The following is a 22,980-nucleotide window of genomic DNA, read 5'->3' as shown; positions in this document are numbered from 1 at the left end:
CAGTAGACAATTAAGCAATGCTGGTATGCTGAATGGATTGCTAGTTGCAATGTGTATCTTAAGTGTTTAGGTAATTTAAATAAATGTTTATATTAGCTTTAACAGGTAATACAGCTTTTCTCTTCCTCTGTGTTCCTTTTGTACCTGGTCTTCAACTGTCTGTCTGATCTCTTGTAGGGGAGGATGAGTAAAACGTTTTGGTTTTCAGGTATTATTCCCAGAAGTCTCCTTCAAAAAAAAAAAACAAACCAAACCAAACCCCGAAGTCTGTTGGGGGTGTTTTCACCGCAGAGAGCTGTGCCTACACGCACGGGAGATACCTGGAGCAGCTCCGCCTACACGGGCAGCACACGGGCACCGGGGCCGGTTGCGGTGATCGTGTTCCCATCGCCTCGTTACGTGTCATCGCCAAAAAATCCCTTCGCTCAGCCCCGGTCCCTTCCGCGCGGTACCTGCAGGAACAGGTTCAGCAGTCAAACGCGGTTTTAACGCCTCGGCCCTGCTGGAGGCGCTGACAGATGCCGGAGCCGCTTGAGGTCTGTTCCCCGCAGCGCAGCCCGGCCCACGGAGCCGCCCGCGGTCGGCTCCCTCCTTTTCGGCAAACCCTTCCCACAGCATCGTTCCCCCGCAGCCGCCCGGGCCTCCCCGCCCGCAGCGAGGGCGCCCTGCGCGCGGGAACGGCTCCCTCACAGCGCCCACCGCCACCGCCTTCCCCCTCACAGGGCAGGTCCGCGCCCACCGCCACCGCCTCCCCCTCACAGGGCAGGTCCGCGCCCACCGCCACCGCCTCCCCCTCACAGGGCAGGTCCGCGCCCACCGCCACCGCCTCCCCTCAGAGAAGGGGCCCGCGCCGCCACCACGTTCCTGCACACGGGAGGCGCCCGCGCCGCCACAGCGCTCTCTCCTCACAGGAGGAACCCGCCCCGCACACGGGCCTGGCCGCGCCGCCACAGCGCCCCCCCCCGCCCTACGGAGGCCCCGCCCGCTAAAGTTTCTCCCGCTCGCCGGGCGCGGGCGCTGGTCTGGCCGCGCCGGAGCCCGCGGCGCCCTCCCGCTCGCTCCCGACCGGGTTTATCGGAGGCGGTGATCACGGATGTGATTAAGGCGCATCCCGCCGCTCCCCCCCCCCGCCTTCCGCAGCGGCCGCGCCAGGTACGAGCGGCGGGAAGGCGAGGACCGAGCCGCCCGGCCGCGCCCCGCCCTTCCCGAGGAGATCTCCCCCGGCGCAGGTTGCGCTCGTGCGGGGGGGGGGGGCGGGGCGGCGTTTTGCATAGCCACACCCCCTCATGAATAACCAAGCAGCCCCGCCTCTCCCGGGCGGCTCACCTCCGAGCGCGGAGGGAGGGAGGGAGCCCGGGGGCGCGCGCGCCCGCCCGCCCGCCGCTTCCCTTCCCCCTCCCCCCGCCCGGGGGGCGAGCGCCGCGCGCCGCTCCCGCCCCGCCCGCTCCCCTCCCCCCTCCGCGCGGCCCAGCGCGCGCGCCCGTGAGGCGGCAGCGCGCTCCGGAGCGAGCGAGCGAGAGGGGGGCAGAAGCGCGGGGGCCGCCGCTCGCCGGGGGAGGCCGCGGCGGGCGGACAGGCGGCAGGCAGGCAGGGAGGGAGGGGGCGCTGTGGCAGCTGAGCGGTGAGGGAGCAGCGGGGCCGGCGCCGCCGAGGAGGGGCGAGACCGGCCGCCCCCCACCCCTCCCCGTCCCCTCCCCTTCGGGCGCGCGCTCACCCCGGCGGCGGCTCCCGGCGCCGCGGCGATGTGGTGAGAGGGAGGCGCCCCGCGCTCGTCAGCCGCGGCCGCGGGCGGTGCGTCTGTGAGGGGGGCGCGGGCCGCCGGGGAGCCCCGCGACGCCGTCGCGCCAGGTAAGGGCCAGTGGCCGCGGGGCGCCGCGTGTGTGTATGTGTGTCCCACCGCCCCCTCCCCCCCCGGCGACAGATGGGGGGGAGTCGTGAGGGGGCGACGCCCGGCGACATGTCGGCGGCGGCGGGTAGCGGTGTCTGGGTGGAAATCGCGGCGAGACCCCCCCCCGCCACGCCCCTTCCCCCCCCCCCCCCCTCCCCCGCCGCGCGGTGCCGCACACGGGTGGGGGCCGGGCAGAGCCCCGCACCGCGGCGGGAGGGGGCAGGTACAGCCCCCGTGATCGTGACGGCGGCGGGGGGGGACGACGCTGGGCGCTGCTCTCCCGCGTCCCCCGCGGCGGGGGCGCCCCTCAGCCCGCACCCCGCGGGCGGGCTGCGTGAGCCGCGTTCGGGCTGACCGGCTCACGGTGGGGTTGTTCCTCGTTAACAGAACTTGGGATAGCAGCGGGTAGCGTTGCTGTGCCCGGGCGGCTGTAAAGGCGGGGTCGGTGAGAGCAGCGTGCAGGTAGAGTTTCAAAAATTCCGTCTTTTCGATTAGAAACCTCCTATTTTTAGGAGAGCGGCATGCAGTCTTAAAAGGTAAGTGATTAATATTTCGTGCGCAAGTCACGTGCTGCGGAATTCAAACCCATCCCTTTAAACGCTAAGGGAGGCTATAGGGAGGCATTTTCCTTGCAGAATGGCCCCGTATCTACAGGGGCTGTGCTGCAGGTAGCATGCACGTGAGACAAACACACACCGCCCTCGGCTCCCTCCCTCCCTCCCTGCTGCTTCGGTAGAGCTGGAGAAAAACAAGGGTTAAACATCCTCCCTGTTATTCCTCCCATAGGGTGAGTAAGGAGCGTGGAGTCTAATGACACAGTATCTTTCTATTGCAGGCGTGGGTTGATTGTTGGGGGCTAAAATGTGAAAAAGAATTGAGAGATGATGAGGCAGACAGCTTCTCTCAGATGTGTGTTTTGCAGGGAAAAGGCAGATTCTCATCCCCATTTGTGTTGGGAAGTTCAGGAGTGTATGTTAGACAGTAAGCTGGTTTAGGGAATGATGCATCGATGTGGATTTTTGGCTTTTATACAGGTGAAAAGAGCAGAAGGAAAACGAAATATCTGGAGAAATTAAATAAATTATGAACGTTAATTAGTGCTGCTGGGGAGTGTAGCATAGCTACAGTATACTAAATGAAGGCAAATTAATGTTGAATTGGGAGAAGAACAAGAAGAAATACAGCGAACGTGCCGTAGAGAACAACAACATGGCCATGAAACCCTGCTTGCAGCATTTCTCAGGTTGGAGCTGGGAATGATTTCTTCAAAACGCTGAAGGTTGGGTGTTGTCTATTTTTCCTATTTAATCCTCAAAACTTAATTACCAAACCTGCAACTGAAAACATCCATTCCTAATATATGAATTAAAAAAAGCTAGTGAAATAAGTGCCTTTTGGCCAGAACATACTGAAGAGAATTCGCTAGCTACAGTCACATGAGGCTTTCTTACTGGAGTGGTGAGAGACACCTTAGATCATGGATACTTTGTGTAGAGGTATGTTTATCTAGAAAATGTATGATGAACATGCAGTTGAATTATGGAAGTACAATATATTGCAACTTGCCATAATCAAAATCCCATTTTTTGGCTCTGCAAACAAACTATTGGGGGGGGGAAGCAGTAATGCTTGGGCAAAGACTGTCTTAAAGCATTTGAGGTCTGTGGCCGTTATGACTCTGGGGCTTCTGAAAAAAATAAACTACTTAAGAGTTGTGCTGCTTTTTTGTAGTAACGCTTGGCAAGTGCATCATAAATGCAAAAGACTGTGTGTACTCCAAACTTACCACCAATTTCATTTGAGTAGAGAGGAGTGGTAGGGCCGTGTCCTGTTTGGAGCTGGACTGTGGTCATGGAATACTGAAGCATACTCAAGTGCAGATTTAGACTTGTAATTACAATATGAATTACTGGTTACATATTCAGTGTAACTGGATGACTAATATAATTTTACAAAATGAACTCCGTATCAATATTGATTGTGTTGTAGCAATTCCTGTCTTGTTCTCATCTTTCTGTCTTTTCCATTGGTTTTCCCATGATCCTATGTGAGCTCATGGTTTTTTAAATTGAAATACATATTCTGAACAAAAATATGTCTTCTAAGGTACCTAACAACTACATTTTAACATTTCAGGTTACATACACTAGATTTACTTTCAATTAAACCTTTAGAATATAAGTGATATATATATTGTTGAGAAATCTATGAGCATATGGATTATGTGCAGTAAATTTTTAAAAGATTAATTTTTTCTGCAACATTACAAGCAAACATGCCTAACTTTCTGCTTGTAAATTCTAATTTATTAATATTAGTGTGTATAAATGCAGACTGTATTAGGCCCAAATGTGCATCACGTACAGTATTATTGAGTTCTGCATGTTGTGTTTTTTATATATATATTTCCAGAAGAGCACTTTATATGCAAGGTTTTCTTTGGTTTGCCTATGACACATTTAAGTTTCATTACTATAGAATCTTATATTTTCTTTAATTTCAGGATGCTTGTTAAAATCAGTATTATATTTTACTTTTTATTAAATAGCAAAGGGAAGACAATAAGAAGGCAGCCAGGAAATTCCAAAACAACCCCTTGATACATTAAAAAAGAAAAAAAGTAACCTGCAACCCTCCCAACTTTGTATGTGGTTTTTCTCATTTAAAAAAAAAAAAAAAGATTATGTTCCTCCTTATGTTTTATCTAAATTTACCTTTTCTAGAGGTGGTTAAACTTGTGAGGTTTAGTAACGCCTGTAATTCCACGTTGTGAAATATTAAAAAAAAAACCTTTTGCTTTAAAAACTTTTCAAAAAAATTTCCCAATTTCTGTCTTTTTGATGTATAAAGCCATGAGTACAGACATCGATTCTTTTTCTTTGAACTTGTGTGTCTGAATTTTCTTTAAAGCAGAATGATATGGCAAGATGACTTCCCTTGACATCCAGACAATCAAATGGCTCTTAACTGTAATTTCTTGAGAAGATTAAACTGATTTTAAGAACTGATGCAAGACCTCTTGTCTCTATTCTCCCACCTGTAGTGGCGTGGCATTGTAGCCCCCTCTCATACCAAGTTAAATGCTTGGGCAGCTGCTGGGTGAATGAAAACTATTTATTTTTGCATAGTTCGTTTCTAGCTGGATCAATAAACTGAACTTGACCTGTGGGTCATGAGGGTGATGGGAGGAGGATGCAGGAGTATGAAATAGAGTGGCTGGATCTGTCCTTCATGGCAGCCGTGAGTTCTTGAATGGTTGATGCCAATTGTGGACTCATGCCTGGAGTACTTGCATGAAGCCTTAAAAATGTCTCTGCAAATGGTACCTTTCGATGTACAGTGAGTGCCTTTCCCTGAGTGTATGTTTTGTTAATGCTTAGCACTACACAAAGAATACTCTCAGCCTTGCAGCCTTACTTACATCGTTAATTATAATCCTTGTGGTCAGCCTGATGAGTAATTTCAGGTTGTCTTGCACTTTGCTTCCAATATAATAAATATGTGCCAACCTCTAGGAACATTTTTCAGCATCTGTAGAACACGCAAAAGCTGCGTGGTCATACAGGACCTAGTGGCATTACCAGTAAGGTCCGTGGGAGGTTACCACGGTCCTCAGTGAGAGCAGAACTGAGCCTGCTGGTTGTTTCTGACTGATAATTTGAAGTCTTCATCTTGGAATAACATGTTCTTTCACTTCAAGGTAGAGAGTATGCCCGTTGCACTCACTGGAGATAAATTAGTGTTTAAAGCTCACTGCATCTGCAAATATTTGCAGTGGTGGAGTGAACTAGATCGCTCATCTCTAGTTTATTTGCCAACTGGATTTTACGAGCTTTAAAAAACAAATTCTAGTTACATTACTTAGAATTATTCCAGTCCCATTATTTTATGGGGCTAAAATGCAATTGTTTGTTTTGCGTTCATTTGAAAAGTAATTACTTTAAATACAAACCCTACATTAGTTAGAGAAGATAGTGGCTTGCTTTGTGTACTTAACATTAAGAAGGGAGAAACTGGGCATTTAGAGCCCAGTCTTGAAATTGTCCCATGGGAAGCCGCCCCATCCAATTCAGTTCATTGAGGTTCTACTTAAGGGACCTGTGACGAAAGGATCTAGTTTAATGATGAGGGTGATGGACAGATTGGAGAGGAATTTAGGTGGTTGTCCTAGCGTGGAATTGGCTGTGGAATTCTGATGAGAGAGCAGAAGTTACTTTACTGGATTTTGAATAAAAATGCTGTATGTTTTGGGAGCTGTGGTGATGGAACTGTGGTGTTTCAGCTCTTCAGGAAGAGAAATCTTCGAATAATCCATAGAGTTCCCTGAATAGTGTGGTTTTCTTCTTGGGCAGCATTTATTACCTATCTTTCCAAAATGTGTCAAATAAGTTAATTTATACTGTGGTGTGAGAAACTCCATCTTGAAAAATACTCTTTAAGAGAACATCAATTAGTAATGATATAACATAAAAAGTACAGTATGCTTTTCTGACTCAAATTTGGTTTTGTGCCACATTGCATGATTGTTTGATTTCAAAGGAATCATTACTTATTCATGGTGTTTATAAAATACATGTAATAGTTGGTTTTGTATGTATTCTGCATGAAGCAAGCCTTGGTCTAAATTTTGCTTCCTCAGTCATTTTTATAATTTTTTTGGTAAATTTTTTCTTTCTCTGAGTGGAGGGCTTATTTGCTAAAAATGTTGCTTTTTGGGAATGAAAAATTTGTGAGTGGCTTTCCCCCCCCCCTTCCCTCCCACCGACCGTGTTGCTTTGTAAGGATGAGCATTGTTTAGCTTTACTGAAGAAGTAACCTTAGGTAGTAATCCTTAAGAGCCAATTTGGCACAGGCACACGTAGATACTTCAGGAACATGAAGAGTCCCGGTGAGTTCATGTTACTATTCCTATGCAGGCAAGTCTCCACATGCTGCCGCCTTCTTGAGCTGGGGCCCTCATGCTGATGAGGAATGATGTTGTATGAGCTAATGGGTAGGGAAGTAATCTGGTAGAGTGGTGTTCTCTTTTGAACTGGCATAACTAATGAAGAGGGTGATGAATCATGCGCGTTGACATTTCAGCTATTACCTACCAGTATTTGTTATTTATTTGTCCTTTATGAAAAGAACATATTGGTGACTGAAGGAATATCTTCCAGAGCAGACTGATAGCTCTGTGGTACGAAGGCTGGAGTTGATTGTAATTTTTCTGTTTGGCTGGGGAGTGATTTGTTGTTGGAGGTCTTTCACACTCCTAATTTCGAAGTCTTGGAGCAACTTGTTGCTCATTAGTTGTTTGGTTGTACTTGATGAGAAGGAATAAGGTGGTATATGTCCAAAGTGAAGATCCTGGTATGTATGAATTATCCTTTCTTGCACCACAAGCAGTTCCATTCATGCTGCCCCATTTCACGTAAGTTATTGAAAAGTCATCTGATTAGCATTTCTGACCTTATTGTGCTGATCAAAGCAGAGGGAGCTCAAAGCTGTGTTTGTTCCTGTGCTGAGCTGTAAGTGTATGCAAATAGCAAAAGTGTATCTGCCACTACCCAAGGCTTTCCAAAGCTTAGAAAGATGGAGACAAGCTTTCTTCCTTCTCTTTCCTCAAGCTTTTTAATCTGGAAGTTTGCCATCATTTCTTTTAGAGTAGGTTGCATGTAAGACAGCAGAGATGTGGTCATCATGATGAGTTATTTGTCTTTACATCCTGTTTTTCATAGCTTCTGGTTTTTTGCCATTGAAAGAGGTGACTTGGTTGTCAGAGATCAATGACACTTTGCAGATTTTCATTGTGTAATACTTAAAACCTGAAGCTTGTATAAATACATCACTGATGAAATTCAGCTGAATAGTTGAACTGCATCTTTTACCCTAATCTGTAGGGGATATTTTTAAGATTAAACTATGGAATAGCTTGACAGAGTGGTTGAGGTAAAATTCCCAAATAACAATGAATAGGGTAATTGTGTGTGCTTCCTCCTCCTCCCCCCCCACCCCCCCAAGTCCTTCACTTTAATGGTGAATATTCTATTGTCTAATTTTTACTTACATCAGCTTTAATTGCTAATTATGGTTGAATTGTAGTGATCTCAAATTTCGGATTTGTAATGATCTCATTAATGAAAAAAGTATTTTGGATAGGTGAATTCTCGTTTGCAATACAAGTCATGCTGGGAATTTGTTATTAATTAGCAAGGGTGAGAAAAGAGATGGTTAATTTGTATTTTATGATAGGGGATCTTCCTATTTACTTACGTACTTTTAGATATTTTGGGTGTTTATTTCATTTTTCCCTTCATGCCTGTATGATTTCCAGGGCAGGTAGAATAATATTTTGGCAGATTGCTGCTGTTTTTCTGTGTTCAGATTATTTATGTAAATTGCTTTTATAAAGCAGTCAGTAGGAACCATCACCGCTGCAATTTATATTTTTTAGATGCCTTAACGAGTGAGGTTTGTATATGTGTGTGAATGGTTCCCCCCTCTTTTTACGTGGGTTTTTTTTTTCAGCTGTCTGTCTTAAAAATTTGGGTTTCGTTCTTAGTTTGGATGAGAAACTTGATGAACGCATTTGAAAAAGAGAAACATCAGTGCATATGAAAAGTATCAAAATTAAAGACAATGTAAAATACCTCTTCAGAATGGGAGTATGAATATTTATAGTGTCTGTGGTTCCAGAAAGCTGTTGTACATTGATTCCAATTGCTGAAAAGCATTAACTGATACTCTTGAAAGTGTCTTAATATCCTTAACCTGCAAACAGTTATGGTCTCTCTGGTTCACTGCCAGTCACCTTGATGGTAATCTGAAGTTCCTTGCAGGTGAATTTTCCATCCTTGAATTCCAGAGTATTAAGCTGATTGAGCTAGATCCCGTGGTTAGTGTTTTAACAGTTGGCTTAAATATTGGTAAGCTGTGCTTATGGGCTCTTATGTCATGTTGAGCATTTTTAGTGGGCTGCTTCTGTCTGAGTTTGTGAAATATTATTATTTCCAATGAAGTTGAGAAAAAATACAAGGAAAACTGGGAGAAGACTGTAAGGAGAAGCAAATGTGAATTGAGTAGCTTCCTGGTCGTGTATCTAGAGGTATAAAAGTTAGAGGATTTAGACTCTTTCTGCAGTTGTTAAATGGAAACTGGTTTATTGGCTTTATTGTTTTAGGGAAACAAACAAACAAAAAAAGGCCTATCTATTATTGCTCTTTGAAGAAGTTTTACCTGTCTGTGCCATCACCCAGCTGTTGATTCCTGCTATCTTCACCCCCCTGCTGAAAGCTGCCCAGTCTCTCAGCTGTGCTGAACCAGATGTCTGGGTGTAAGGTAAAACGGATAATCCTGTGTTCCTGCCCTGAAATTATTTACTGGTGGTGCTGATCAGGTGGAATTAACAGTCCTGTTTTGTCCCACCAGTTTGGCACAGCAGATTCTGGTGATGCCGTTTTCCATCAATAAAAATGAGCTTCTGCCATCTTCTTGGGTTGTGATCCTGTAAAGTTAGTAGTTTTAATGAAGAAATATTATTGGAAAGTAAAGGAACAATATGCAACCAGAGTGCAACTAACAATGAAGTGTGCATCTTTCCTTTTGTTGGTCCTTTTATTTAACTCTCTAATAACAGATGATTTTCCCTTTTGCCTTATCTTCCATTCTGTCCTGTGGGATTATTCTGTGTCGAGAAACTATTTTTGGTAGTAGGGTGCTCTTAATCTTCCAGATAATGGTTTGAAGAGGCCTAGTAACTAGAAGATAAAGGTACACAGCGCTCTTGTAGAAATAAAGTATGTGTTTTTAATGCTGAGAGTTGTCAACGGGAAAGCCTGCACATTCTGTAGTTCACCAGGACTTAGGGAGTCAGTAGGGGGATGGCAGCATGGTGCTTGTAACGTGAAAGAAGTTGGTCAAAATAGTCATGTCCTTTCAGTCCTATGCCCCCTATTCACTATTCTTTCTCTATGTTCCCTTAATAGTATGCAGATTTTTAGTTTCATGTCTTGGTGCTCTCCTCAGTGGTTAGTACGTGTCTGTGAACATAAGGTGTCAGTCACTGAGCAGATAATTGGGATAGGCTTAGGCAGGCTGTTTCTTGTAAGTGTTGCAGAAGAAAGCGTTCAGCAAAGGGGAGATAGCGGACAAACAGATAAACAACTTTCTATCCTTCAGAGATTTTATGGAATAGAATATGGAATGGTTCTGAGAGAGGAAAAAACCCAAGTAAAATATTGTGGGGATAGGTTTTAGAAATACGTAGTGCTTGGAGGAAGGAGCCAAAAGGAAGTGTGTGTTGAAATTTTATGAGAGTTGTAAAACAGAGCCTGTGGAGGGGTGCAAATGTAAGTGGATATAGTGATTTGAATGATCCAAATAAGTGTTTGTGCTTGTGGATTTTGCTGGCTCGCCCCAAGCTCTCAGGCCACATTGTTCTTCATGTGACTTTATTTTTAAGGATATTTGCAAAATGATACGGGTTCAGGCAGTTATTCTGTGCATATAGCTGTATGTTGCTTAATCTGTTACTTTCTGTAGTTGCTTAAGTTGGGGTCTAATGCTTATTATCTCTTCTAGCAGCTTTTGCATTTCTAAATAATCTTAGTTTAATAGCTAGTTTATGAAGGGAGAAATCTCCCATTTGCTAATTTAATGGGGATTTTTTCCTCTTACTCAAATAATTCTTTTCCATTTAATTTTCAGTGTAAGACTTGATTAGAGGACCCCAACTCAATTTTCTGCTGATTCACACAGTTATTATTATGAGATACTCAGCTTCACAGTTAGAACATTAGTGTTTCCTTGAAATCTTTGTGAGCAGCTTTCCATTGGCACCAACCTTTGGTTAATACTTGGGCGTGTGTCACGGCATCCCTTGCTTTTTTGTCTTCAGGAGTAGGGATTTAGTGTAACAGGCACCATTAAAGAAAGGAATATTGTTCTTTGAAGGCTTCAGCTGTGATGGAGCTACATATGCCCACCCGCTTTCTCTTCAGACCGGTAATATTATCTATGTCTTGATTTAAAAAAAATAAAGAAAATGCAATGCTGACAGCAGGCAGTGCTCCTACACCTCCTCAGCAGAGGTGGAATATACCATCTGGCACTATGTGGGTAGTAGTTATCCCAAAAAGTAATAACAGTGGGAGTTCTTGCCAGTTACAAGTTGTGATCACAAGCCAAATGGTGTAGTTCTAAATTGGTGTACGTTTCCAAAGAGAAAGAGATGCAAGTATTTATTTTTGCGAACTTGAGAAGTATTTTCAGTCATGGGGGTCTGTGCTGAGGTTTTAGTTGCTAGCATTTGAAAGAAAGTGTGAGGGGAGTAAGTCAGGGGAATATGGGCTGTGATGCCTGCTAGACCATCTTCTAGGCACTAAAAAAAGTTGGATTATTATGTAAGCCTCAACTTGGTTAGTACATGCAAGGTTGAAACTGAGGAATTATTTTAAAAGAGTAAATGATGGAGTGGTCTATTGATTTGATTTCAACTTTGCCAAATGGGAACTGAAAGATCTCAGTTCTTCATCCTCTGGCACCGCTAACTAGTCTTGAACAAATTGCTGCTACCCGCTGCAAGAAGATGAGAAAAACTTTGTAACTAGGTGAAAAATTCCCTATATTGCTTTTAGTAGCACTTTTGATATGGTGGCCTATGATATTTTTGTCTGAAAAGTTAGACATATCATAGCCAGAACTGCTGTAAAGTAGATGCAAAACTGGTTAGCAAGTTGCTTAGTAACCTGGATGATAGAATTGAGAGTGTACTAGTTAAACCTGTCGATGACATCAGCTTTCAAGGAGTTGCAGGGATAGGAAGAAAGGATTAGATTCAAAAGGATCTTGAAAAATTGGAAACTTAAAATATGAACAAATTAATTTCTCGGAGTTTATTCTGAATAAAAAGAATGGTCAGTAGTATAAATAGAGAAAAACAGGAACAGAGGAGTTTGGAACATGCAAAGCTCTGTAAAATGTCCAAAATAAAAATTAAAAATCTCAATGTCATTTGCATGCAAGCATGCATGCATGCACCCAGAGCGAGGGAAATTCAGAGGGAATTGTGAATTTGTGACTTTTTTTTAGATCTGGATTCTTATTGCAGACTTGCTCAGACCTTGAAAGTACTATGTATCAGTGTGGACAAAATTCATGCACAGACACAGATAGGTTTTCAAAGAGGGCTTTTGTTCTTTCTTGAGTTATTTGGGTAGATGATTTAGCTGCTCTTATGTCAACATACGTTGTCTCTCTGCTGGGGGACTTTGCCAATGTCTCCCCCCCCCCCCACCTGGCATAGCTATAACTACAGGGGTCCTAATCAAGTAGATAAGCTTTGCATCAGACTCTTATTTCTTTGTGGATTTCTTTTTTACTGCTTCTGCCTCTTGTAAATGTCCATAAGACTACCTAACAAATCTAGTCAATAAAGACCTTGTTTAAGTCTGCTGAATGCATTCATAGTCCTTGCACTGAGTTAGTTTTCCAATGTTGTGTTGATACAGTTTTGATATTTGGAGATGGAGATCAGCATTGAAGTTGGTGGATGCATACACAAATTTTTCAAGTGAGTTAATGAATGTTATTTAGTAAGCACCTGAATACGCTTGTTTAATCTGTTTACCAAGCTATTTCTATTCAGAAGTATAGTATAAGTCAGATATGAAGGCACCTTATTTGAAATAGTTGTCTCAATTAGATATTTTTTGTGATAAATTTCAGCATTCATGTAAACCAAATCCATTATATGATTTTTACGTAGCTGATGTAACTGTATACTGTGTATTCTCTTATGTGTCTTGGTTACAATTAAAATTTTGCATTAAAGAAAGCTGTTATGATTAACTTCAAACTCTTGCATTGCATTTGTCCTCATAGACAAACAGTTTTGCAGTCAGAAAAGCCAATAAGGCACTACTACGGGGCTGCGTTTACGGCTTTGCATGTGCTATGCCTTTTTGTGTAGTCAAGGTTTTTCACTCTAGCATAAACACTGACAATCATAGATGCAAATTAATGTTCTTCATAAATAGGGTGAATGAAAAATCTCTCCAAGTTTGGATAAAACCGTCTTTAAAGAAAGATTGGATGCTACGACATAAGATTATTTAGCTATTCATCACTATCAGGAAACTGAGTAACTGTAGAAATCTTCCAAGTGATGAGTCTGTCTTTACAACACCGTGTTTTACATGAGTATGGTTTGGGTTGGTTTTTCTTCAGTTAAAGAGTAATACTATATGCAGAGTAAATCTTGTATTAATTATTACCCGTTTAGCTATGCATACACTAGAGCTGACTCAGGCATATGTGGGGGATTTACCCTTCTCCGATGTCACCTGCTACCACCTGTGTTCTTGCATCTGATGCATGCAAGTGCTTACTGAAATCTGCAGTTCTGGAATTTGGGCAGCTTAAATCTATACTTGTCAAGCGTCTGTACTATAAATCCTCAGATTTATATCTGGTGGCAGTTTGCTCATAGTCTAGACACTCGTGCTGAACTTCTGTGTGAAGCTAGTCCTGACTGCTTGCATTCAAGAAGTCGTCTTTCTGTATTGTATTAAGAGCTTATCCATATGCTACAAGCTCTGAGTGCAGGAAGTCTGCTGGCAGCAGTCCCGCTATTCCATATTCTGATTTCAGGCTCTTTGTGGATTGTCAGGGAAAAAAAAAGGAAGCATAAAGCGTGGCAAGTTGTTGGCTGACTGATTTCTAGAGAAGTTTTGCAGGAAAATTTATATAAATATTAATGTTACGTGTAAGAAGTGATGCAGTGTGGCTGGTTCTGGTGTGAACTGCAGGGTGTGATTAAAAATAAGATTGAGCAGTGCATGGGGGTCAGTTTGGTGGAGAACAGTCTCCGCTTTGAGCCTCTGTATCGCTGCAGTTTAGGAGTGGAAATAATGGCTGTTAGTTGGAGCAGGTCAGAATGCCATGAGAAACTATATGTGTATTTCCTTTTGACAATAGATGTGCTTTGTCATTTATAATTTATTGTCATTAAAAAGAACATCTGATTTTTGCAATTAGTTTGGATCGAGTAATATTTTTGATATGTTGTCCTATTTTAGAACTTTGTAGGAGCAATACATAAAATAATGCGTTTTTGATAAAGATTCTCAATTTTTTCCCCCCAGACGTCTCTCCCAGAGGAAGCAATCATTTTGGTTTCATATAGGTTTTATATAGCGACTGTTGAATTCTCTGTAAGAAACAAACCCCAAATGTCCTTGGAACTATGGCTAGCAAAACTATGGCTGCAGCAAAGTATTTATTTCCTGACTGTCAAGGCTGTTTTTGTTTGCGGGATTTCCCAAACCTGGGCTAAACTTCCAAATGGTTTTGGTTTTCTGAATATTTTTGTTAAGCTGCAACACCAGCTTAAAATGGAAAACTGAGCTGAAATTTGTTCACTTGTGTCCATTTTCTTCTTCCTAATGTAACTGGCTTACAACAGTTTATTTGGGCGCTTTGACACATAAAAATGCTTATAAATGCTAAAGCTGTAAATTACCAATGTTAAGCATTGATTAAAGTAATCCAAAAGAATATCCTGTATTTCATAAACAACAGTAGAGAGAACAAATTCTGGAGTCTTTTCTAAACCTATGCAAGGGCACAGAGTCTGGCTTCAACACTTCAGTGTATGGAATAATAGATGTGGCTAGACCAAGCTCAGAAGAGCTTAAAAAGTAAGCCCACAGTAACATATATAATGTTATATGTAAAGTAATCTTGGACACATCTTTGTTGTGTTTGGGGAGAAGTAGCTTTTAGTTTGATGTAATAGGTGCTTGTATACATTACAGCAAACATCATCATTTTCAAGTTTTCTGGAGTGCCTGTGTAGGAAGGAAAGTTCAGTCTCAGTCTGGAATTATTTTGGATAATTCAAAGGAACGATGTAATTGTTATGTATGAGCATTTTTTTGTATTTCTAAGGTGCTCTGTAACACATTATTAAAATATAACTAACAAGAGCCCAGTAGAAAGCGCTGTGTGTCAGTGCTGTCTCTTGTAAAAGACTGAGTTTACATTCCCTCATGTTTATTCCTGGTGTCAGAGTTGTTGCATCTGAAATGCTTGTGCTAATGGGAGTTGATCTGATTTTTTTTATAAAACACAAATAGGAAATGATTATTGAAAGTCATAGTAAAATTAAGTTTATGATCTTCTTCCAAATAAGAAACCACTTTAAATATTAATCACTTTGTTTACGTTTGATGTGCCTAGTTTGATTGAAAGATTCAATATTTATAGTTGGTTGCTTTTTAGATAAAGGAAAGAAGTCTCCAGGTTTCATATTGTGTTACTTGTATACCTCTGTGAGTTCAGTGTTTTCCTTTAGGAAATTGCTTTTGTCTGTCTGCAGCTTGCTAGCAGGGTTTTACTAAATAATGTTTAGAAATACTGTAGCAAAAATGTGAAATACTCTGGAAATATAGTAAGAAAGCTAGAGAGAGAACCTGCTGTTTTTTCAAATGTGTTTTGTTTGTTTTTCTACTAGGGCTGTGTTTACCTCTGGTATAGATATCAGATGGCAAGCTTTTGCATATTACTCTTTATAGGAACATCAGGTTGGTTTTCCTTCCTTTATTTGTGCTCTTCCTCCTCCCTCCCCCTTCTCATCCTGCTGTTGTTTTATCTTTGCAGCATTGTTGAATTTGAGTAGCGGGGCCAGAAATTGATCTCTCGTCCCTCGAGTGTAGCATGAGCTGTGTGCTGGTTTCCAGCAAAGGCTTGGGTAGGATCTGGTTCACAAACACCATTGATTTCTTTTCTGTTCACATGTGGTGAAATCTTCTGAAATGAAACCTTTAGTATGAAATGAAGTCCCCCGCCTTTCCATGCTTAGGCAATTTTTATGATACTTCTCATTAGTAATGGGAAAGATTTAAGTAAATGATCACACACACAAACACCCCTTCTCACTTCTTTTCCAGCGATGCATAAGCTTTTAAATCATAAAAAAATGGGCAAAAGCAGCCGTGAAGAAGTGGTTTCTACCTGGTCTTGAGACCACTAGTGAGTGTATGGGAAGTCATTCTTCTTCCAGAGAGGCACCGGTCTTTGCTGATGTACAGGATTGGGAGGCCTTGAGTGGTGCGTTTGCTATTTGCAGTATCGTGTCGCAAAGCAACTTTGGGCTGAACAAATCTGTGCTGATTCTCCTTTATACTGTTAGCCGCAACAGCTACAGCCTCCCAAAAAGTTGTCTAGTTGGCATCCCCATTCCAAGGGGATCTGTTTTCTGGGAGCTCTGACTTCTGCTCTATGTCTTTCAGTAGGCTGGAAGGAAGTCTTTCTCTAGGATGGCAGTCTCCGTCTTTTTGAGTGTCCCTCAATAACCTTGCCTCATGAGATACAGTGCACGTCATGGTGAACGTGGATCTGTGTGTGTGCCGAGTGGTCAGTAGGTTGCCAGTATATGAGCACGATGTTATTTACTTTTCCCTTGCTGTGAGCTACTGATGTAGGTGTAGATCTGTAAATATCGGGTTTTATGTTTGTCAAAACTGTCTTGTGAATTCTGAGGATGAAGGAAGATGCGAAAATAAATTATTGGAGGAGAACTAAATTAGTGAAGATGAAATTGAGAAACAGAACAGCAGCAAGATGTTTCTGAATTTGTAAATGTGCTTCCTGAATAGATAATTGCATGTAAATAAGTATGCAGATAGGCTGGTGGGAAGAGTAACTGGAAAGTGGAGAACTTGGTAATGTATTTTGAAAAGCTTGTATGAAAAAGGCTACCAATCTCATAATGAAGAGGTTAGAGATAACAAAAGCTTATCTGAGGATTAAGACTGATTTGGTTGAGTGGTTTAAAAGTCGAACAGGATTTTGACACATTTATACCTGTGCTACTACAAATGACAATCAACATTCTTTTGAATAGAACAGATAATTGCACTTATGGTGACTGGTTGTCCAAAGATGGATGAGTATGCAGCTGCTTTTTCTCCTTGAATGCATATATATTGCCCTGTCATGACAGCTTGGATTAAATTTTTTTAAAATAATTATTTTAATATTCAAAGAAATGTGAGGAAAATATTTTAAATATTATTTAATATTATTTTAATAAGCATTTATATCAGCATTACGTGTGTGGGGCAGTGGGTGAGGGGAGGAGGTGTGTTTGTGTTAGTATTAATGCTGCTAGGACTGAGTATTTCAAAGAGTTGTAAGGAAGGTATTTGTGTATTTGTTTCAGATGAATATCAGCTGATATTACAGATGCATTTCTTTCATCTGCAAGGTTGACAAACTCGCGATTGAACTGGAATGTGAAGTGGTGTTATTTCTCTAGACATCCTGGTAGTAAAGATTCTATAGGTCATGTTTTGCTCTAAGCAGCATCTTTTCAGTGGATTTTTAGTGGATATTCACATATGTAATTATTAGCTCAGTATTTAGAAGCTGGTAAATCTTCATGGCTGTATTTTTTTCCAAGTTGTTCTGAATTTACTGTATTGTTTAGGTGTATCTGTGTTAAGATCTTTGGGACTCAGTGACTAGGTTGATTGCAAACTTTAATACAGAATTTTACATTATTTTACTTTTTCTAGCAAATTGATCTACTCACTTTGTTTAAAACTTTTTATGTATATATATGTGTATATATTTATAGCCATAATTTATATTTCACTGTAGACTTGGAAAAATGTAGCAAGGGCACATTTAGAGAGGACTAAATAGCACTTCTTAGACGGCAGTGTGGAATGTAGTAAATTACTCTTCAGTATTAGACATTAATCTGTCTAATTGCTGCCTGAGTTTTCTACAGATGTTTTAGAGCAAACTAGCAAAATGTACCCTGACACAAATATCTTTATACAAACAAATATAGTTAAGAATTAGAAGGAAGGGGTATTGCTATTAGTGTTAAAATTCATTCCTTATTTTCCTCTGTTTTAATTACTTCGGTGATGTAGTTATTTTAATTTTGCTTACATACATTAAGCTAAGTGTTCAACTTTACTGCCAAGTATAGTATGAGTGCTTAAAGCACGTGGAGTTTGTAGCAGAAACAACCTGTGAAGAAATTTTTTCTGAACCTGCTGACAGTTCTTACTTGTTAATTGATGCAGCAGAGTCATATAATAGTAATTTTGTAGTAGTAATTGCTTTCTAGAAGGATTTCAAGTTATGGATCTAATTCTCTACTGTTAAATGACCTAGAACTAACACCAAATCTGTATTACTTTTGGGAAAGTATACTTCTAGGTATAGTTTATTGTGGTAGCTTGTGAACCCAGTCTACACAAATTTGACATGAGCAGAAACAATTCAGAAGTTCTTTTTTCTGTTGGGTTTTGGTGCTATGGTCAGAGCTATTGTATAAAAGAATAACTTCTTTGTTTCTTACCAGAGAGATAACACGCACCTCCTCTATAGAAGTTTCGTTGTCTCCATCCCTGTGCTGTTCCAAGTAATCTAATGTACTGTGCTATGCTGCTAATGAAACTTTTGCATCTTAATGTGCACAAAGCTGGGCCACTTCCAAACTTAGCTTATGCATGTCTGAAACATCAAGCGTCTTGTATTACTCTTCAAAAGATTATATTCAACATTAAAAATGTGTATTCTAGGATTTGGGTAGGATTCATGTACTAATGTGATGACAAACTTCAGCTGCAGATGGATGGAAATGGTTTCATACAGATAGTTATGCCAGATAACAGTTCACATTATACGTAAAGAGAAAGCGGCAACATTTAATTGCACCTTTAAAAACAGAGAGTGGGAAGAATTTGTTATATTCTCTGGCAGTAACATTTCTGAAACAAGCAAGCCGGTTGAATCTGAAGAAAAGATATTCTCAACATGAAAGAGAGATTTTTTTTTTTTTTTTTTAAAGCTCACCGTGCATTCTATTAGAGCCTTTTAAAGCCATTTTAAATGTTGCTTTTCTTACATAGATAAAGTCTGCGGGGCTGGTTTTGGAGAAAGGGTCATCGAAGCGGACAGGATGGTACTGTATTTTAACCAAATAAAGTTTCACGGAAGCTTAACCAATTTCACATACCACAGTTCTCAGGAGGTATCTCACTTCTCATTTGCATGTCTTTATTAATCTTCAGCATGAGAAAAGGAAGATATAGTCAGAATTGGAAGTTATGGAAACCATTATAATTTTACATCTGAAATACTATTCTTTATGGTATTTCACTGTCATTTAAAAGGACTGACCTCTAAGGCATAGGAAATTGGAATGGTGGTGTTTAACATCGTTATGTGTCTTTGCACCAGTTTTATTTTGGTGTGGCCATGATTTCATGCTCATCCTGTTAAATATTGCATTGTCCTTGCTATGGGCTTCCCAAAGAAAGGCTTAGATATACTCTGAAAAATTTAAAACTTGTTGAAAACATTTAGCCTATTTGATAGCTTGAATAGTCTTGATATGGGCTCCAAAGGGAACTGTTTTACTACCTGTGGTGGAGGATTAAAGCAGAGACTTGGAGAGGAAGAGCAATTAAAAAGGGTAAGAGAGAAATAGGGACCATAATGAAGCAGATACAGGTGCTGCTGTTGAGGAAGGTTATTTACATTGTCCTCCTGTATTACTTGTGTTTTCTCTTAAAAAAAAAAAAAAAAAAAAAGTTAATCTGAAACTATGTTACCCATGATTTAGGCTTGCCAATGTGACGCCCATCTACAAGAAGGGCCGGAAGGAGGATCCGGGGAACTACAGGCCTGTCAGCCTGACCTCGGTGCCGGGGAAGATTATGGAGCGGTTCATCTTGAGGGCGCTCACAAGGCATGGGCGGGACAACCAGGGGATCAGGCCCAGCCAGCACGGGTTCATGAGAGGCAGGTCCTGCTTGACCAACCTGATCTCCTTCTATGACCAGGTGACCCGCCTAGTGGATGAGGGAAAGGCTGTGGATGTGGCCTACCTGGACTTCAGTAAGGCCTTTGACACCATCTCCCACAGCATTCTCCTAGAGAAGCTGGTGGCTCACGGCTCAGACAGGTGTATTCTGCGCTGGGTCAAAAACTGGCTGGACGGCCAGGCCCAGAGAGTTGTGGTGAATGGAGTCAAATCCAGTTGGCGGCCGGTCACGAGCGGTGTTCCCCAGGGCTCAGTTTTGGGGCTGGTCTTGTTCAATATCTTTATTGATGATCTGGATGAGGGGATCGAGTGCACCCTCAGTCAGTTTGCAGACGACACCAAGTTGGGCGGGAGTGTTGATCTGCTCGAGGGTAGGAAGGCTCTGCAGAGGGACCTGGACAGGCTGGATCGATGGGCTGAGGCCAATTGTATGAGGTTCAACAAGGCCAAGTGCCGGGTCCTGCACTTGGGTCACAACAACCCCACGCAGCGCTACAGGCTTGGGGAAGAGTGGCTGGAAAGCTGCCTGGCGGAAAAGGACCTGGGGGTGTTGGTCGACAGCCGGCTGAACATGAGCCGGCAGTGTGCCCAGGCGGCCAAGGCGGCCAATGGCATCCTGGCCTGTATCAGAAATAGTGTGGCCAGTAGGAGTAGGGAAGTGATGGTGCCCCTGTACTCGGCACTGGTGAGGCCGCACCTCGAATACTGTGTTCGGTTTTGGGCCCCTCACTACAAGAAGGACGTTGAGGTGCTGGAGCGTGTCCAGAGGAGGGCAACGAAGCTGGTGAGGGGTCTGGAGCACAAGTCTGATGAGGAGCGGCTGAGGGAACTGGGGTTGTTTAGCCTGGAGAAAAGGAGGCTGAGGGGAGACCTCATTGCTCTCTACAACTCCCTGAAAGGAGGTTGTAGCGAGGTGGGTGTCGGTCTCTTCTCCCAAGGAACAAGCAATAGGATGAGAGGAAACGGCCTCAAGTTGCGGCAGGGGAGGTTTAGATTGGATGTGAGGAAAAATTTCTTTACTGAAAGAGTGGTGAAACATTGGGACAGGCTGCCCAGGGAAGTGGTTGAGTCCCCATCCCTGGAGGTATTTAAAAGACGAGTAGATGAGGCACTTAGGGACATGGTTTAGTGGGCATGGGGGTGTTGGGTCGATGGTTGGACTCGGTGATCTTAGAGATCTTTTCCAACCTCTATGATTCTATGATAGTTAAAGAATTGAATTGCAGAGAATAAAAATGAAAAGCCAGAATATTGTTCCAAAAGTAAGTTAAGCTTAAAACTTATTTTTGTGGGTATGTACCATCATTTGAAAATGGAATACCAACTACCAATTCTGAATTTTTAATAACTTTTTTCTCAGATAGCCAGTAGTTACACATAGAGATAGATTGAATGCTGTTACAACTTTAAATTCTAGTTTTTAGAATAATTCTACTTTTTACAATAATTAGTTACCTGATGTGTTTCTTAATATATATGTGCATTTTTGTTTGCTAAGGTTGGCTCCGGTAGAATGGTGATGATTTTTATTTTTAATAAGAAAGTAGCTTCTTTACTGCATTCAAACCCAAACCCTTCCGACCCATCAACTGGAATCACTCTGAACTTCCAGGGGAACTAGATATTTGTGTAGGGACTGACTGCTCTAATTTGGTATTTAGTGTTTTTGGTATTTGGTATTCTTTTGGCCTGTGCTTTAGCAACATTTTAGACTGTGGAAATGTTGATGTTTTAGCCATTTTATCTTTCACCTTTAAATATGAGGTATGTTTCAGAAAGCCTCTTTATTCTGATGCGAGTGAAATGATCCGTATTTTTCTTGAAGGCTGAGCATAGGGGCTACAATGAAACCTTACTATTTGTGCCTATATGTATTAGTGTATTAAAAGTAGCTATTATACAAAAAGTCACTCATAAGTGGAGTAACCTATTAACCGGAGGGACCTCAGCTTGAAACCGCAAGAGTAATTTTAGGTTCAGTGTTGACTCAGTTGAGATTTTCTTTTTTTTCTTTTCGTTTTTCTGTTCTTTGTTGCTGTGTGAGTATCTCCTGTAAGGAGCTGTGAGAACAGCTGAGGAAATGGACTGACTATACCCGGAAAACCAAACGCAAACACGGTGCTATCAGCTCTGCAGAATAAGCTAACTGGGAGAAAGAAGATTTTTCTTTCTGCAAGCTTTATTTATGATAATCTTAACTGCCTGGACTTTATAAAGGAGAGAAATGATTTCTTAGTTGGCAGTTTTCCTGTGTTTTGCCTTATTATTTTAATGGTTTCACCTTAAAGGAATTTTTGAGATATGTATCAGTTATTGGGGAAGCATATTGTAGTGGCTCAGTGGTTTGGTTAATCTAAAATGACTTGATCTTTTAAATAAATTAAAGCAAGAAATTTTCCTAAGAGTTGCTTTTATGCCTTTTCAGTTATTTTGCGGGACTTTCAACGACATGGTTACCTGATTTAGAAACATTCTGCATTTGTGTTTTAAGTGAAACTTGGTGTGAAAGTTACATTTTTGTCGGTTTTTCTTTGGGAAAAAAAAAAAAAAAGTCTCTCGCACACCCATCTGTGACACGTGAGAACCTTATTTCCATGTAGCACTGGCAGTGCTAAGAGCAGCTGGTTGTCCCTCAAAGCTTGCTTTTTGTTGTTTCCACCTCAGGTAGTGTGTGAGGCATTGGCAGGTACCACCAAGGCTACGCACTGTGTAAGCAAGGAGTAGCTTGCTTGTTTTAGGTCTGAAGGAGAGAATATAGTCCATTTACTGGGGTGGCATAATGTTGTTGATGAGGATAAGTGAAGGAGCTCAATGTGAGTATCTGATGTCTCCTGATACGGTTAAGGTTTTAAACTTCTTAATTGATTTTTTTTTTAAATGAAGACCTATGTTATTGTAATCATAACAGGTGCTGAAATATCAGTTATAATTAGGTTCCATTGCTTTAACTTGACTCGTACTGCACTGAAAAGGGGAAGTTGGTTGAATTCTGCAAGCGCAGTCGTTGTGAGCAGCCATTAGGACAACAGAGTCTGTGGACAGGTTGTTGGGTGGATAACGTTTTTTTGGGCTCTTTATAGTCAAGTGCTAAAAGACTTAGAGAAATTCTTTGGGATTTATCAGTTTCTTCTGGGGAAATGGAAAGTTACCTCAGCAAACGCAAACTGTTCATCTGGCTTCTTGCTTTAGAAAGATGGAGGTCACATTGTACTACCTTCGTGTTTGTGTATTACTTCGTGCTACGTGAAGTAGCACTTCATGC

General features: G+C 42.0%; 1 protein-coding gene across 9 annotated transcripts in view; it reads left to right on the top strand.

Moving 5' to 3' along the window:
• The window catches only part of TANC2 (tetratricopeptide repeat, ankyrin repeat and coiled-coil containing 2), a 287,901-nt gene that overhangs the window by 31,530 nt on the left and 233,391 nt on the right, over positions 1-22,980 (top strand). For 6 of the 9 annotated variants that reach the window (XM_076356968.1, XM_076356969.1, XM_076356967.1 and 3 more), the window contains exon 1: positions 2,751-3,167. The exons of 1 other annotated variant lie outside the window; for it this stretch is intronic. The gene's annotated coding sequence lies outside the window, so the exon portion shown is untranslated. Of the gene's footprint in view, positions 1-1,780; positions 1,849-2,750; positions 3,168-10,739; positions 10,874-22,980 lie in introns of those variants that run through there. 2 more of the 9 variants (XM_076356961.1, XM_076356963.1) reach the window with 2 other exon arrangements.

The sequence above is a fragment of the Aptenodytes patagonicus genome, chromosome 20, assembly GCF_965638725.1.
Source record: "Aptenodytes patagonicus chromosome 20, bAptPat1.pri.cur, whole genome shotgun sequence".
Lineage (NCBI taxonomy): Eukaryota > Metazoa > Chordata > Aves > Sphenisciformes > Spheniscidae > Aptenodytes > Aptenodytes patagonicus.
The sequence above is the reverse complement of the archived record's forward strand: the minus strand, read 5'-3'. Positions and strand labels throughout refer to the sequence as shown.